General features: G+C 40.6%; 1 protein-coding gene across 2 annotated transcripts in view; it reads left to right on the forward strand.

Moving 5' to 3' along the window:
• The window catches only part of FSTL4 (follistatin like 4), a 471972-nt gene that overhangs the window by 41927 nt on the left and 413555 nt on the right, over nucleotides 1-16490 (forward strand). The gene's annotated exons all lie outside the window — the stretch shown is intronic.

Consider the following 16490-nt stretch of genomic DNA (forward strand, 5'->3'; position numbering starts at 1 on the left):
TAGCAGATGTTTTCTGGATCTCTCAGTCACCTGCCTAATCTGTTTTGGTATAATGTGAAGTGGGTAACAGTCATTCATTAAACAGATTAATAAATTCCCTAATTTCATTCTGGTAGCTTCCTTTATTGCTCCAGACATACAGAATTCTGAGAAGCAGGCTGTAAACCATCCTGGGTTTTATTGTATCTTGGATAATAAAAGGTCAATTTAAAGTGTATGTTGCCATCTGGGCAGATATTGAGCATTTGTTTTTCTTTGCAGTAGGTTTGTATAAGAAGGAGTTCTGTAGGTTCCCAAGAAAGTAGGTCAAACTGAAACAGTAGAGAGGAGATGTTATGTATTTTTGTTATATGACCATTGTTAAAGGAAAAATCTGATTGGCTGAGGTGCATGTATCTGCCTTGACAGTAGCTGGCACTCAAGAGTTAACTTGCTAAAAAGTGTATCGCTCCTTTAAAAAAAAATCAAGATATCAAGTTATGTCAGATACCCATAAATTGTAGGTGGTTGAAATTACTTAGGTAGGAATTTTCAAAAGTGCACACCATGGGCCTAACTCTGCTCCTGCTGAAGTCAATGAGAGTTTTACCATTGATTTAAATGAGACCAGAATTAGGCCAACACTGATTACTTTTGAAAATTTCAGACTTGACATTGACATCTCTTAGGCAGATGGAGGTTTTACATAACTCTTTCAGACCGTTGAAGATGTTTATTCATATAACTCATATTACCTCACAACACATTGGGTATCAGTATAACCACATTTCTAGTTCTGTTGCTATTTATCCATATTGATATAAAGTACCAAACCTGACAAAGAAGGTATGCTGTGGCCCAAACAAAGCTGTCTGTTCTCTTGACTGACAGTTTTGAGTCAATGCTGAATATGAGATCCCCTCAAGTAATGTGAGGTTATGTGATTTGAAATTAACCCCTTATGAAACCACATATTAATTACTGTGATTCTTTTTTAAATTCAGGCCAACAAGGTATAAGGTTCAACCATTTTCTGTTTTTTCTTTTTTTCTTTTTTTTTTTTCTGGAGCAGTTTTACTACTGAAAATAGCCGAACCACAGTTTTATGCCCATAGTTTATTGAGGATGCAGATATTAGCTGCTAGATGTCTAACAATCTAATAATTCAGTTCTGTGCCTATGAAAATAAAGGCCATGAGCAAAACTTTCAAAATTGCCTGTGGGCCAGACTTTTAGAGGTATTTAGGCATGGAGTGGTATTTTCAAAAGCATCTAGGCCCTAATTCCCACTGATTTCAAAGAGTGTTAGGTGCATTGGTGCTTTTGAAAAATCATACTTGCTGCCGGAATACCTTTAAAAATCTGGTCCTAAGTAATTTAGGACCCATTTTCAAAAGGGACTTAGGAGATGTAATGTCATTGAAAATCATTGAGATTTAGGCTCAAATCACTTAGAAAAGTGTGGGACAAAGGCCTGGTTCACACTAACCCCCCACTTTGAACTAAGATACGCAACTTCAGCTATGTGAATAACGTAGCTGAAGTCGAAGTACCTTAGTTCGAACTTACCGCGGGTCCAGACGTGCCAGGCAGGCTCCCCCGTCGATGCCGCATACTCCTCTTGCCGAGCAGGAGTACCGGCGTAGACGGCGAGCACTTCTGGGATCGATCCGGTATCGATTTATCGCGTCTAGACAAGACGTGATAAATCGATCCCAGTAGATTGATTGCTTACCACCGGACCCGGAGGTAAGTATAGACCTACCCTTAGGCTCCTAAGTTATTTAAGTGTTTTTGGAAATCCCCCTTTGGAAATCTCCCCGAATATCAGTTAATATTATCTATAGTTCTCTTAAGTAAAATTGACATGGCCAATAACAATAAGTCTGATTCACCACTGCCTTGCATCTTGTGTGGTCATTTACACTGGGCAAAGTAGGTGTAAAATGCTCCTAAATAACTATGGTAGTGTTTTATGCCCATTTTACACAAGTGTAAATAGTTACATGAGGAGCATGGCAGTCTAGAATCAAGCCCAATAAGTATTTCCAGTCACAAGCATGTTTTGTTGCATCACATTCATTTTCTCCAAGCCAGTCTCAGTGCCATGAATAAGATCTGTCAATATGAATTGCCTAGAATGTCGGCCTGCGATACAAACAGTCTATGTAAAGTGATTCTCCAGTTCTGGGGTAATTCAGCCTATCTGTAATCAAAGTATGTTTGTAGAATTACAAACAGCACAGAAGTCAAGAATTGAATGTTACCAAGCATGGTAGATGATATATATCTGATCACAGAAAAATGAGAGAGGATTTTCTAAACTCTTTGGACATTTTTATTCAGTGCTTCCACATATGTTATTCAGTGTCTTCCTTTCCTAAAAATCCTTTAAGCTGTTCCTGAATAAAACCGTTTGTCCTGTAATGCCGTTTGTAAAACAATGAGGAAAAATGGCATTAGAACAGGACATGAAGAGTGTTAAAAGAATATGGTTTCTGTGCAAGGCAGAAATATTTATTATATGTCTGTATTAAGAGATAGGATGATCCAATTTGAGATTTAGGTCTGTCGTATAATGACCATTTGCACTGACACAATGGCTTTTATCTGAGGATCTCAAAACTAGAGCTGTCTGGGGAAAAAAAATGTCCTGTGGAAAATTTCAACTTTTTGACAAAAAAATTAAAACTGAAAATTTTGGGCTGAAAACTGAATTTATGTTTGGAAAATTCCACCACGTTCTCCTGTTCCATTGAGCCTCTGTGATGAGAGTCAAATAGCATGATGCATCATGTGAGATGTAGTCCATCTGGGGAGCCAACCCCATAGAGGAGAATGGGGCATAGGAAGCTGAATGACAACTCTGGGGAGGCACCGTGGTTGCTCAGAAGGACATTCTTTATTTTGAACTGAAATGAAATTTTGATTTAGTTCCATAATGCAAAGCAAACTTTTTGACATTTCCAAATAGTTTTTGGTGGAATTTTTTCTTGGATCTCTGGGGTTCAATTTCTTAACTAAAAAATTACATTTTCTGTGGAAAGCAGACAATTTTTGTGACTAAAAATGTATTCCATTTTGATGGTTGTTGAAAAACAGTTCTGATGGAAATATTTTGACCAGACTTACTGAAAACTTTTCTACAAACGTCAAAGGGTTAATTGTGCCCATCCTTCAGGGCTGCCCAGAGGATTCAGGGGGCCCGGGGCAAAACAATTTTGGTGGCCCTGTCCATAAAAAAAAGTTGCAATACTATAGAATACTATATTCTCGTGGGGGGCCCTGTGGGGCCCAGGGCCTGGGGCAAATTGCCCCACTTGCGCCCCCCTCTGGGCAGCCCTGCCATCCTTGCACAGGTGCATGAGAGTAGATGGAGGAAAGTAGATACAAAAAAGCATTCCTTGTGTAGCTGTAGAAGTTCTAGTTAAACGGACAGTCTGTGAGTTCCCTGTATATGAGGACTTCTCCAGGCTGGTACCAAAGGGAAATTAAGACCCGGCTCCAATGCCCATTGAAGTCAATGGATGTATTTCCGTTGACTGTAGTGGGCACTGGATCAGGTCCTAATTGCTATGGAGGGGCAATTCCTTCCTGACCACAGCTGCTGATTGTTTTATACCCTAAAGTGTGGACATTTATTTCCATCTCAATTCTAGTTAATGTAATTGCAGATTAATTTTTATTCATGTGTCTAACCATTATTTGAATTTTACTACATTTTGAATAAAAATGATCTGTGAACTGAAAAAAAGGAAATTCTAGAAGTTGTTTAGATGCTGAATAAATATTTCCACATTCTCAATTTTAAACACATTAAGCTATTATTTTCTCTATTACATGAGTGCAACTCGCTTTGATTTCCATGGGAGTTGCACTCATGTAATAGAAATCAGAATATGGGGCACTGAACCAAATTTGGAGGGCTGGATTTCAGAAGAAGCACATGGGGTGAATTAGGGCATAATTTGACATATTGATTTTTTTTGCTGAATGTCCCCTAGATTTCATTTTAAGGGAAAAGTTGGAACAGACTGACTAGTTTATGCCCTATTAGTCTTTTTTATGTAACCTTCTCTTCTCCTTTGTAGAATAAATAATCCTAATAATTTAAATTTCCTTTCATAAAGAAGCCCTTTGCCGCTTACCTTTAAAAAACTATCAATTGCTCTTCTCCAGACGTTTTCTATTTCTAGTCTACTTTGTATGATTGTATAACCAAAACTGTGTGCAATACTTGAAATGAGGATGCACTTTTGAGTCCCATAATTCTCATTTTCTGTATTGTTCTCTATCCCCTGCTTAATACATCCCAGCATCCTATTCAAAGTGAATTGCATAGACATCTTCACTGAGCCAGATGCAGTGTGATCAATGTCTGACCTAGGCCGCACATCCATTCTATTTTGCTGTCTGAGCAGCAGACTTCAAAGTGAAACTTACTAATGTCCTTAATAAGTTTAAATTGTTAGCTTCCTTGCAAGTTCCTTTGTGCTCACTACAGTCTGTAAAGGGAAACGTAATACATTTTTAAAATAAATTTGACTTTGAAATCTGCTGTACTGCGTAAAAGAGTGAAATATCACTCCAGAGAACAACTGGGACAAGAGAACAAATGAGTAGGCAGAGAGGTGAGGTGAGGGAAAGCAACAGCTCAGGAAGAATACAAAGAGGAACTGTAGGCATTGCAAATGGGAGAAGGAATCCTGAGCTCAGAGAGAAAGAGAGCAAAGATGCAGCAGACTAAAAGGGTAACAGAGAAAGTTGGGTAGACAGTGGGGTAGAATCAGAAATGGGCTCACATAAGTAGACCGGAAAAGAGGCATTTCATCTGATCTGTGAAAATGTCTATTGACTGTTTCCAAAGGACCATTTCCAAATGAAGAGAAGGAGCATTTGACTTAAGGGTGGGCAGTTTTACCTTTAAATGTCAATGAGCTCTCACCACGTAATGAGCACCGATGAATAAATCACACCCACCAGTCCTAATGTATCTACTATTTTGGTAAAGGTCTATAGAGAGTTCCAGTAGGTTAGACCAGGCATGATTTAGCCATATTAAAGCCTGAAGATTTGTCCTGATCAACTTCCACTCAACCAGTTGATTTATTATTATACCCTTTAATGGTTTTCACAAGCACTTAGGGCCCAATCCTGAGATGCTGCATAACCACTGGAGGTCCCCCCCATCCCCCGGGACTTCACGGGAGTGGAGGCATTCAGCACCTTGAAGGATAAATCCCTTAATGTTGCAACTGTGTGATGATTATAAAATGTGTGTATGCCTAAGAGTATGGTTAATTATATTAAGCCTAAAGGGCCAGATCTTCAGCATATGTAAATTGTCAAAGCTCCACTGAAGTTAATGGAGCTCCACCAATTTACACACCAGCTCAGGATCTAGCCCAAAGAATTTAGTCATCCTCTTAATTTGTTTTAATGTTGCTCATATTCATCCATTCAACAAATTAATGTCAAAAATGCTTTTTAAGTCATCCACCCAAGAAATAATCAAACTGATTTCTTCCACTCTTTGTCCAAACAACTCTACTAAATGAGATGCGTGTCAAGACTTATTCACAGACTAATAACAACAAACTACCATAAAAATCACAATTTTGACTACTGGATCTGCATTAAAAATGTTAAAACCCTGCTTAAAAGGGGTTCATTATGAACAGCTCCATGGTAGTTTGCAGTTTTGCATTATTTATATTGCATTGATTTTAAAATAAAAGTGTTTAACTGAGTTGTTCTCATCTTGTTCAGTAGTTGTACAGTGTTTATTTCAATGATTTCCCCACTGTGATAACATAATGAACCAGATCCTCAGCTGGTGTAAATGTGCATTGCTTCATTGAAGTCTGTGGAGCTGCCCCAGTTTGCACCAGCAGTGATTTGGCCCAAGAACGTCAATAACATTTAATTCCCTATCACTTGATAGCAATTCCTAATGCCCTAGATGCGCAATTGGCTCCAGAATTTAAAAACAATGTAAATAATTGCCATTCCTTCCTTCCCTGCACATTTCAAAGGGCCACAAAATATCCCCAGGGCCTGATCCAAGACCCATTACAAGCAATGGGAGTCATTCTATTGCCTTTAGTGGCCTTTGGATCAAGCTCTTAGTCTTGATGGCCAAAGGGCTGGAGGTTATCCCAGGAGCTGGATTTTTTGGATTGTTTCACTGTCTCGGGCCAGCTCTGGAAACCATAGTCCATGGCAGCAAACGGCTTTTAAAAAACCTAAACGGTAGCCAAACTTCAAAACTTTTAACAAAAATGCCTATCTTTTGCAAGGTCATAAGGAGGAGAAATTGCCATGTACATTGCTTATTTTACTAATTTTAACAATCATTCTCTCTTTGCTTGAAGCAAGAATTCACATCACTCTACATCTCCAGCTGTTTTATCATTTCATATGAATTTTTATCATCGCTGGATGTTTTCAGGGCATATATTGTCACAAAATTGCAATCTGATTGCCAGGAGAAGGGGAATTGGACGAGGTCACAATAATAAGCAAAAGTGAGGCTCACGTTAAAAAAAAAAAATAGACCAGTGCTGTAAAATTATAATACTCAAAATGGTATTTCCACTTCCTCCTTCATGTGCAATACCCTTGCAAAGTATGATGCAATGGAGTAATTAGCTTTGAGGTGGTGGTGTGGGGGAATGGATGGAAATTAATGAAGGTAAAGACAACTCTTCTAGCAGCTGTCAAAGACAATCTTACACTCTTTCTGGAGTCAGGATCTTCCCAATGTGAAGAAATGGTGAAGTTAATTACTTTTGTACAAACCTGTCTGTAGTGAGAGTTAATTATCACTTGACATATTTCTTGGCTTAAAATTAAAACAGCCTGGGGGATGGGGGGGAATAGAAGAAGAATCAATTCATTAGCCAGTGTCAGGTGCAGTATTAAACAGACAATACAGCTGATTTTAGGCAGATCATCCTTTCGTTGCTTCTGATATGTGCATAGACTTGGAATTCTGGACAAGGATGAGCCAGCCAGAAATGTACCAGAGTGGTCAATTTCAGTGAATTCAAATAGTTTACGTGCCATTTTCTAATATAAGCAATGCTAACTCCAGTAGTACTGTAATGTTTGGCTCTCAAACTATTTTTCACACTCTGAAAATCGAAATCCTTTCATAGTCTGCTCCAGCATTTCCAGTGGTTACAATAAAATAATTGTGAAATATATCCAACTCCTTCAGAAAAGCTGAATTCATTGGTAGAAATACCAAGGGGTTGTTCCCTGAACTAAATTCACAAATAACTGATAATTTACCACGTTTGGAAAATGTCTGGTTGGGGTGGAGGGAATGGGTAACTTTCCATGGCTGTTAACCTTCATTATACAGTATTCAGATATGTAACTTTGCTCGTGTCATGAGTTAGATGAACCCCCTAGATGGGTTTCAAAACCTCCTCAAACAGCAAGACACAAGGTAGCTGCTACAAGCAAACCAAGTATTAGAATGGGGCATGCAGCCAAGCCTAATTAGCAGTCGGTCCTTGACTCCCTAGAGGGCAGGGAATATGCACCAACAGTGCAAGAGAGCTGAGAGATTTTGACAGCGCTTAATTTGTAATGAAAGAGGTGCCAGAGCTCAAGCAAATTTTTTACATTCATAACTGATGCAGCAAGCCCAGAGGTGCTGGGACTATGAACTGCCAAGCCCTGGCACAAATTAAGCACTGGATTTTGGGGACAAATTAGAAGAGGCCAAATAAAAAATGTTCCTTGTCGGGTGATAAAGCTTCTTACAGTTTAATGTATAGATTTTCAGTTGCTGGAAATTACTTTCTCTTCGGTTTGGATGTGGCTGAAAGCAGCAGAATTTTTCCATTTGAATACAGAATGAACTGTACTGGCAGCTGAATAAAACCACCCCCATCATACAGGTTTCTTCCCTGGCACGATTAGCTGCTATACCAAGCTTCCTGTCACCCAGTGAAAATGAGAAACACAGATTGAACACGTAAACAAATGTGTTCCTTTTCTCTTCAGCTCCTTTCATTGTCTCTGGATGAGAGTAGCCTTGTCTCTAGGAAGGATCCTGCTAGGTGAACATAATATTCAATAATAGCAGCTTCAGAAATCACACTTTTTCTCTGGTGAAAACGTACAGTTGAAAGGGATCCTAAAAATAAAAACGTTTCCAGCTACATGGGGACTGACATTCTTTTGGGCAGCCTAGTGAAATCCATAGGCTGACTGGCAAAATGCAGGTGATGTTTTTAAAGATATATCCCTTTTAGGTCACCACATCCTCACCTGAACATGCTGGAGGTTAGTCTGATGTCTGAGCTGTTTGTGGTTTGTCAGCTTCTAACAGTCAAACAAAGCTGCCTGGCATTTGCACTGCAGACATTCCCAGCATTTGCTATCCATGGAGGCAGCAGTTGCTCAGCAATATCAGAAATGGAAACGCAGGCTCAGAAATCTGTTGGCTCCACTTGAAGTTGCAAGTCCAAAATGACAAATTGCAGTTCTGCTACAGTATATGCATTGTTCTTTTAAACAAAGCGGTGCCGTGAAGAGCAAATTGGAAGCCTAATTCAAGAAGTCGGCAGATGTTGCAAGATTGCAGATTTAAGACTGCAGGGAGTTCCAGGAAGTGCTTGAGAGAGAACTTCCAAAGGCATGTGAAATAACTGATGGATTCATAGATGTGAAGAGTGAGAAGGTGTTAAAACATTCAGAGGCTCAGTATACAATTGAAGTTCTTGTGGTAAATATAAACAAGGAAGAAATGAAGTAACTGCTGGAAGGACTTTGGGTTGATGGTACAAAGGAGAAAATGCAGAAGCCGGAGGAAAATACATCCTACCTACCATTCTGGGTTGTTTTACAGACATCTTGGGGTGAAAGAGTGGAAATAAGAAACTTCTTTAAGGAGCAAGAAGCCACAAAGAATCCAGGACGTCTGATTTTGAAGTGACTCCAAATCTCAGACGCCCATTAAAATGTTTGAAAAGCAAATGTCCTTGACAATATTTCAAATGAATAGGGGGCAAATTGTTTTTTGATGAGATCCTAGGAGGAGGAGGAAGCCCAGTGAGGAAGGTCTTGAGAGTTGTCTGTACTGGGACCAGTCCTAGTCAACATATTCATAAGTGATCTGGAAAAAGGGGTATACAGGTGGCAAAATTTGCAGATGATACAAAACTACTCAAGATAGTTAAGTCCCAGGCAGAGTGCAAAGAGTTACAAAAGGATCTCACAAAACTAGGTGATTGGGCAACAAAATGGCAGATGAAATTCAATGTTGATAAATGCAAAGTAATGCACATTGAAAAACATAATCCCAACTATACATATAAAATGATGGGGTCAAAATTAGCTGTTACCACTCAAGAAAAAGATCTCAGAGTCATTGTTGATAGTTCTCTGAAAACATCCACTTAATTTGCAGCGGCTGTCAAAAAACCGAATAGAATGTTGGGAATCATTATGAAAGGGATAGATAATCAACTGAAAATATCATATTGTCTCTATATAAATCCATGGTACATTCACATCTTGAATACTGCGTGCAGATGTGGTCGCCCCATCTCAAAAAAGTTATATTGGAATTGTAAACGGTTCAGAAAAGGGCAACAAAAATGATTAGGGGTATGGAACAGCTTCCATATGAGGAGAGATTAATAAGACTGGGACTTTACAGCTTGGAAGAAAGATGACTAAGGGGGGGATATGATAGAGGTCTATAAAATCATGATTGGTGTGGAGAAAGTAAATAAGGAATACAAGAACTAGGGGTCGCCAAATGAAATTAATAGGCAGCAGGTTTAAAACAAACAAATGGAAGTATTTCTTCACAGAACACACAGTCAAACCGTGGAACTCCTTCCCAGAGGATCTTGTGAAGGACAAGACTATAACAGGGTTCAAAAAAGAATTAGATAAATTCATGGCGGATAGGTCCATCAATGGCTATTAGCCAGGATGGGCAGGGGTGGTGTCCCTCGCCTCTGTTTGCCAGAAGCTGGGAATGAGCGACAGGGAATGGATCACTTGATTACCTGTTCATTCCCTCTGAGGCACCTGGCATTGGTCACCGTTGAAAGACAGGATACTGGGCTAGATGGACCTTTGGTCTGACCCGGTATGACTGTTCTTATGTTGTCCTAGTGACAGCAGTTTTTGTGAGAATAGGGAACCGTTATAAGAGTGTATATTAACCCTTTAGGGGTTTGTACAGTACTGGGGTAGGACAGTGACCTGTAGAAAGTAGTTGGTGTGCCTGCCTGGTTTTACTTCTCCAAGACACTACAGTATTAAAGAAACCCTAACACTCAGCAGTGGAGCAATTCATGTTGTTGTTTTAATTTATAAAATGAAACCCTTCAGGGCTCTGGGTTAATAACAATTCACTATATAAAACATACACATTTGTCCACAATGTCAGCACACAAATCCCTCCATCCTTCCCCACAAAATTTGAACCACTCCCCATTCAGCCCAGTTCTCAGGGTCTGGGTAGAAAAGGACAGGATTACAATGTGCCCTGAGGCTCGGCACTCAGGCTCTCTCCCAGCCTGAGTTGAAGGAAGAGGAAGTAGTTAAAATAGAATGACCTGCTTGTAGGTGAAGAGCTGTTGGCTCAAGTATCTTCTCTGTTATCAATAGCCAGGTTAAAATGCCAGGAGAGAGCCAGACTTGAAGGCATCTGTTTTTGATTATCCCAGCTGGTGCATTGCTATCCATATGAAAAATTCCTTTTCTCTCCTCTACCAGGTGAGCCTGCTTAAATGTCTTGCTGTGATGCAAACCTTGGCATAGGTGACTGAGATCTCCAGTACAACACCTGCTTTGTGGGCAGGTGCTTCTGCAAGGTGCAAATTGATTTGAGCAGCCTTAGTGAAGTATACTAAACATATCTGACTGTCGGTCTAGAACCTACCCTCATTCTAAGGGTTAAATGAAAAGCTGACAACAGCTATTTCTGATGGTCTGCACGGAGTACAGTGTGTAAATACTCACCAGCGAACCAGGTTATCCAGCATCCTCCTGAAATTAGTAAAATGAATTACCCAGACTTAGGCGACAAAAATCTCTATAACTAGGATAGTTTATAGGCTCTGTCACAGATTTTTGGACTCATGTTTTACCCGCCCACTCCCTGCCCGGCCCCAACAGTCTCTCTGCTACACAATCATAGGTTATATTTTCAATTGTAGACTTATTTGCTGCTTTTTTTTTTTAAAGGGCCTTACGTTGTAGGTTGCCAAGGACCAATTTCATTTTAATGTAAAATGCCATTTCTGTCTTCAATTGACGTTTTAACCCGGAGGGAGCTCAATTGGGTTAATGTTTTCTGAGCTGCAACTGACACTCACATACAACAACACTAAAATAGAGAAATTATACTGCTCCTATCTACTGTGTGTTTAATAATCATCTTGGATAAAGTGAGCTTTTTGGCCCCAATCCTGCATTTGGTTCGATGTGGCTGCACAGTGCCCCAGTGGAACCCCCATGGTTACATATCTGGAGTGACTTGCATGAGTGCAAAGGTGGTGATAATGTAGCAAACACTTGTAAAGCACTGAAAGCTGCTCTAATTTATGGACCCAATGGATCAATTGAGCACTTGGGGATTGTCAGAGCACTGGGAAATCCTGACCACACTTTTCTCCTGGCCATGCTTCCTTTACTCTCCATGGAGAGGTGGCATAGGAACCACTACAGTGGGTCTATACCATCAGAAGAGCCCCATAGGCAGGGGAGATCTTCCTCTGGCTGGGTAAACCAACATTAGGGAAACTTTGTTCGACCATACTAGCCCAAGCCTTCACTAATGCACCGGAGGATCTGGCCACAGTCGTGGAACTGTCAGCATTAACACAGAATACCCCACCTCCTATCGTGCATAGAGCACTTCCTTGGAGGAAGACCTACATTAAGTATCAAAAGTAAACGCTACTTTTTAAAAATTTGTATTTCAGTGTAATCTTCAGGGCATTTATTGAAAGATGCCAGCTCTACTATATGTCATGTCATGAAGGATGTGCTATCTAGGGCTACTAGAAAATAGGAGATTCTGCATGTGCAGACCTGGGAATGGAGTGCTGATTACACGAAGGCCTGGATGCACAAAAGGAGTTAGATGCCTAAGGCCTGTGCCGTCCAAAACTCGTGCTGAACTCCTAAACTCGGTGCCTAAGTTTTTGCAATAAAAGGCTAATGTAGTGCCCATCTTTAAAAAAGGGAAGAAGGGGGATCTGGGGAACTAAAGGCCAGTCAGCCTCACCTCAGTCCCTAGAAAAATCATGGAGCAGGTCCTCAAGGAATCAATTATGAAACACTTAGAGGAGAGGAAAGTGATCAGGAACAGTCAGCATGGATTCACCAAGGGGAAATCGTGCCTGACTAACCTAATTGCCTTTTATGATGAGGTAACTGGCTTTGTGGATGAGGGGAAAGCAGTGGATGTGTTATTCCTTGACTTTAGCAAAGCTTTTGATACGGTCTCCCACAGTAGTCATGCTGCCAAGTTAAAGAAGTATGGGCTAGATGAATGGACTGTAAGGTGGATAGAAAGCTGGCTAGATCATCGGGCTCAATGGGTAGTGATCAGTGGCTCCATGTCTAGTTGGCAGCTGGTTTCAAGCGGAGTGCCCCAAGGGTCGGTCCTGGGACCGGTTTTGTTTAATATCGTTATTAATGATCTGGAGGATGGTGTGGACTGCACTCTCAGCAAGTTTGCAGATGACACTAAACTGGGAGGCGTGGTAGATACACTGGAGGGTAGGGATCAGATACAGAGGGACCTAGACAAATTTGAGGATTGGGCCAAAAAAAACCAGATGAGGTTCAACAAGGACAAGTGCAGAGTTCTGCACTTAGGACGGAAGAATCCCATGCACTGCTACAGACTAGGGACCGAATGGCTAGGTAGCAGTTCTCCAGAAAAGGACCTAGGGGTCCTAGTGGACGAGAAGCTGGATATGAGTCAACAGTGTGCTCTTGTTGCCAAGAAGGCTAACGGCATTTTGGGCTGTATAAGTAGGGGCATTGCCAGCAGATCGAGGAACATGATCGTTCCCCTTTATTCGACATTGGTGAGGCCTCATCTGGAGTACTGTGTCCAGTTTTGGGCCCCACACTACAAGAAGGATGTGGAAAAATTGGAAAGAGTCCAGCGGAGGGCAACAAAAATGATTAGGGGTCTGGAGCACATGATTTATGAGGAGAGGCTGAGGGAACTGGGATGTTTAGTCTCCAGAAGAGAAGAATGAGGGGGGATTTGATAGCTGCTTTCAACTACCTGAAGGGGGGTTCCAAAGAGGATGGAGCTCGCTGTTCTCAGTGGTGGCAGATGACAGAACAAGGAGCAATGGTCTCAAGTTTCAGTGGGGGAGGTCTAGGTTGGATTTTAGGAAACACTATTTCACTAGGAGGGTGGTGAAGCACTGGAATGGGTTACCTAGGGAGGTGGTGGAATCTCCTTCCTTGGAGGTTTTTAAGGCCCGGCTTGACAAAGCCCTGGCTGGGATGATTTAGTTGGGAATTGGTCCTGCTTTGAGCAGGTGGTTGGACTAGATGACCTCCTGAGGTCCCTTCCAACCCTGATATTCTATGATTCTGTGTTTCTGCCTCTGAGCATGAGCCCTGCTGTCTCCCTCTAGGTGCTTGAATGCTTGTCTCCTGCCAAAGCCCCAGGGCAATTCACAAACTAGGGGGAAGATAGGCCTCTGGCATGCCTACCAGATTGGGCCCCTGAGACAAGCTCACACAAAACAGCCAGCGGGGCCGGACAGGAAGAGGGCCTCCCTCGTCACTATTAAATAAGTTCTGTCGACCAAGCTACCGCCACTTGGGGAGATGGAGTTCCTACGGTGACAGGAAAAAACCTTCCATCACTGTAGTCTGTGTCTACCCTACGGGGTTACAATGGCATAGCTTTGGCACTGTAGCGCCTGTAGTGTAGACATGGCATCATTTTGTGCATCCAGATTTAAGTTTTTCAGGAGAGCTCTTGAAGAATTGTGGCAGGATGAAGAGCTGGCAATGCCTGGAGATGGTAAGGGGACCGTTAATCATGTAAGAGAAAGTTTTATCTTAAACAAAATAAATAAATAAAAAACTACAAGGCTCTGGAAAATCTCCCCAGGCCCAGCAGCCAGGAAACAAAGCACCATATTGGTGTATCATTTTAATCTACTTCATCCTAGTCCAAAAGAGAAATATATTACGCTTTGGATCAAATAATAAAACTCAAGGCTAGATCCTCAGTTGTCTCTTTTGGCATAGATCTTTTGGAGTCTATGGAACCACACTGATTTTACACCAGCTAAGGATCTAGCCCACAGTCTGCAGTACTCAGCACCAGTTCTGTTATCTTATCCCATCAACACAGCTCTCAAGAATCACTGGTGTCTGTGGTTTGGGGGTCATACAGTTACATGATTACTGGTACAGCAGCGTGTTTATGGTTCCAGAGCTTAGACCATGTCAGATTTTCTGTTATAAACCCTTATTTTTCAGGGGGTTTCTGCTTCATTTGTAAATGTTCACTCCAGGCTATGTGTTTGCAAACAATATCCCAGCTCAGTAATTAACGCTTGTGTGTGTATATATATTAATAATAAGTTAGGAGTCTGTAAAATGGTCCAGTTGTTTTTGGTATTTGGAAAAGAAAAATGTACTGCACGTATGGTAATGTAATTACTTTTCAAAGAAATTTCATAAGGATTTTTATTATGTGCCTAAATACACATTTACTGTACTCAATAGACCAGAATAGATCTGAATAAGCCATTTTGGTCCATTGAGTAAATAAAACAGGTTTCTAAAGCTTTTATAAATATGTATTTAGTCAGTAGATCTCATTGGCTGCTCTGGAGCTGTTCAAGTCTCTCAGATAAATAATACAAACGTAATAACTTTCCATAAGTGTTTCCTTGTTTGTCACAACCCTACTGTTGTTTACCTAAACCATTCCACTTGTTTATAATATTTAAAGAGGTTGTTGGATGAGTACTATAGAACTCCAGAGCCTTTGCACATTAATGTAATGCAGAGTAGCATTCTTATATCTGATTGTTTTGCTAAGCAGCTGGGATAGGGAGAGGAGGTGTTGCATATATTTAGAGAAGTCATGAAAATTGTCAGGCAGCAGCACCAGTTCCTTCACTTTCTTTGTCTTCCTCCTAGCTGGAGGATCTCACCACTCACTGTCTGTCCCCACAAGGTGCCTGCTGCTCTGCTTAGAAGAGGAAAAACTTACTTTCCTTCCACTGATCTCTGCTGCAGCTATTTGGCTGGCAAAGTGGGCCATGGATAAGGGATGTTGTATGTGGCCACACATTAACATGTCCCAAGGATTGGATCTGGAGACAGCAACGCCTTCCAATTAAGTATAAAACTATTGGACTCAGGTTGGGAAATCTCAGTAGCTAATAAATTTTGCCACATTGAAATGGGTGTTTGTGAAAAGTGACCCTGGATTGATGGTCCAAGATGCTGAATTCCTTCACTGCACAGCGTGGGGTGTGGCAGCGTGAGCTTCCTCACCCTGCTCTGTCAATATTGTAATCTGAAAAACACACTTCTCTAGAGGGGAGTCCAACCTCTATGCACATTCAGTACTTGACCCCTCTACTGAGATTGCCACTGAGGTTACCAATTCTAGTGCTTTGTTGTGATATGGAAACCTATGGGAAGACCTCTGACTGATTTCACTGAGGCCATCAGATAATAACACAAAGCCCCAGGTGAAGTCCCCTGAAACCTGGATTTGTCTTCCAATCTTTTTTGTCTGCACAATTGAACAGGAAATCTCACAAAATGCTGCTGCTTACAAGATTTCAATTAACTTCTCGTTTCAACTGCAAAGTGAGAAATACTGTACATTGTCCCCTTGTGGTATTTCTGCTTCCCATCCCAGTCAATCCCTAAGGGTGGATTCCTATGGGAATATATTTACTTTAAGCTTACTTAATATATTTGAACATTTTGTTTCGTTTAAGCAGTATGTAATTTTTGGGGGTTAATTTACAGTTTATTTGGACTACTTTATTCATTTTCAGCATTTACATTATTTACATATATTATTTTGTTCTTATTTCTTTCTTTGTAGTATATTTATGATGTTTATATAGTGGTGTGTAGAGTGTATGTGTGTGTGTGTGTGTATATATATATATATTTTTTTTTTCTTCAAAAATTGTCCTTTAAAGTCTGCTTTCTTATATTTGCATTATTAATAAAAACATATTTTCTTCCTGTCATGATGCATTTGTTTTTCCATTCTGTTTAGAAGTTACATACTTGTTTTTATGATACCTCTTGACTTTCCTGTGGTCATGCTTTTATATTTCCCATATTCTTTCATGTTTCCTTATTTATTTCTCCCCTAAATTATTATGGTTTTATTTGGTTTTCATCTTTTCCTTATTACCCACTAAACACTGTTGGTTCATTGTCACCTTTTAGCAGAGGCAGCACGGGCAAATTTTCTTCTCTGGGAATAGAGTCACTGAAGCTAAAAA

This window comes from Malaclemys terrapin, chromosome 8 (genome assembly GCF_027887155.1).
Source record: "Malaclemys terrapin pileata isolate rMalTer1 chromosome 8, rMalTer1.hap1, whole genome shotgun sequence".
Classification (NCBI taxonomy): domain Eukaryota; kingdom Metazoa; phylum Chordata; order Testudines; family Emydidae; genus Malaclemys; species Malaclemys terrapin.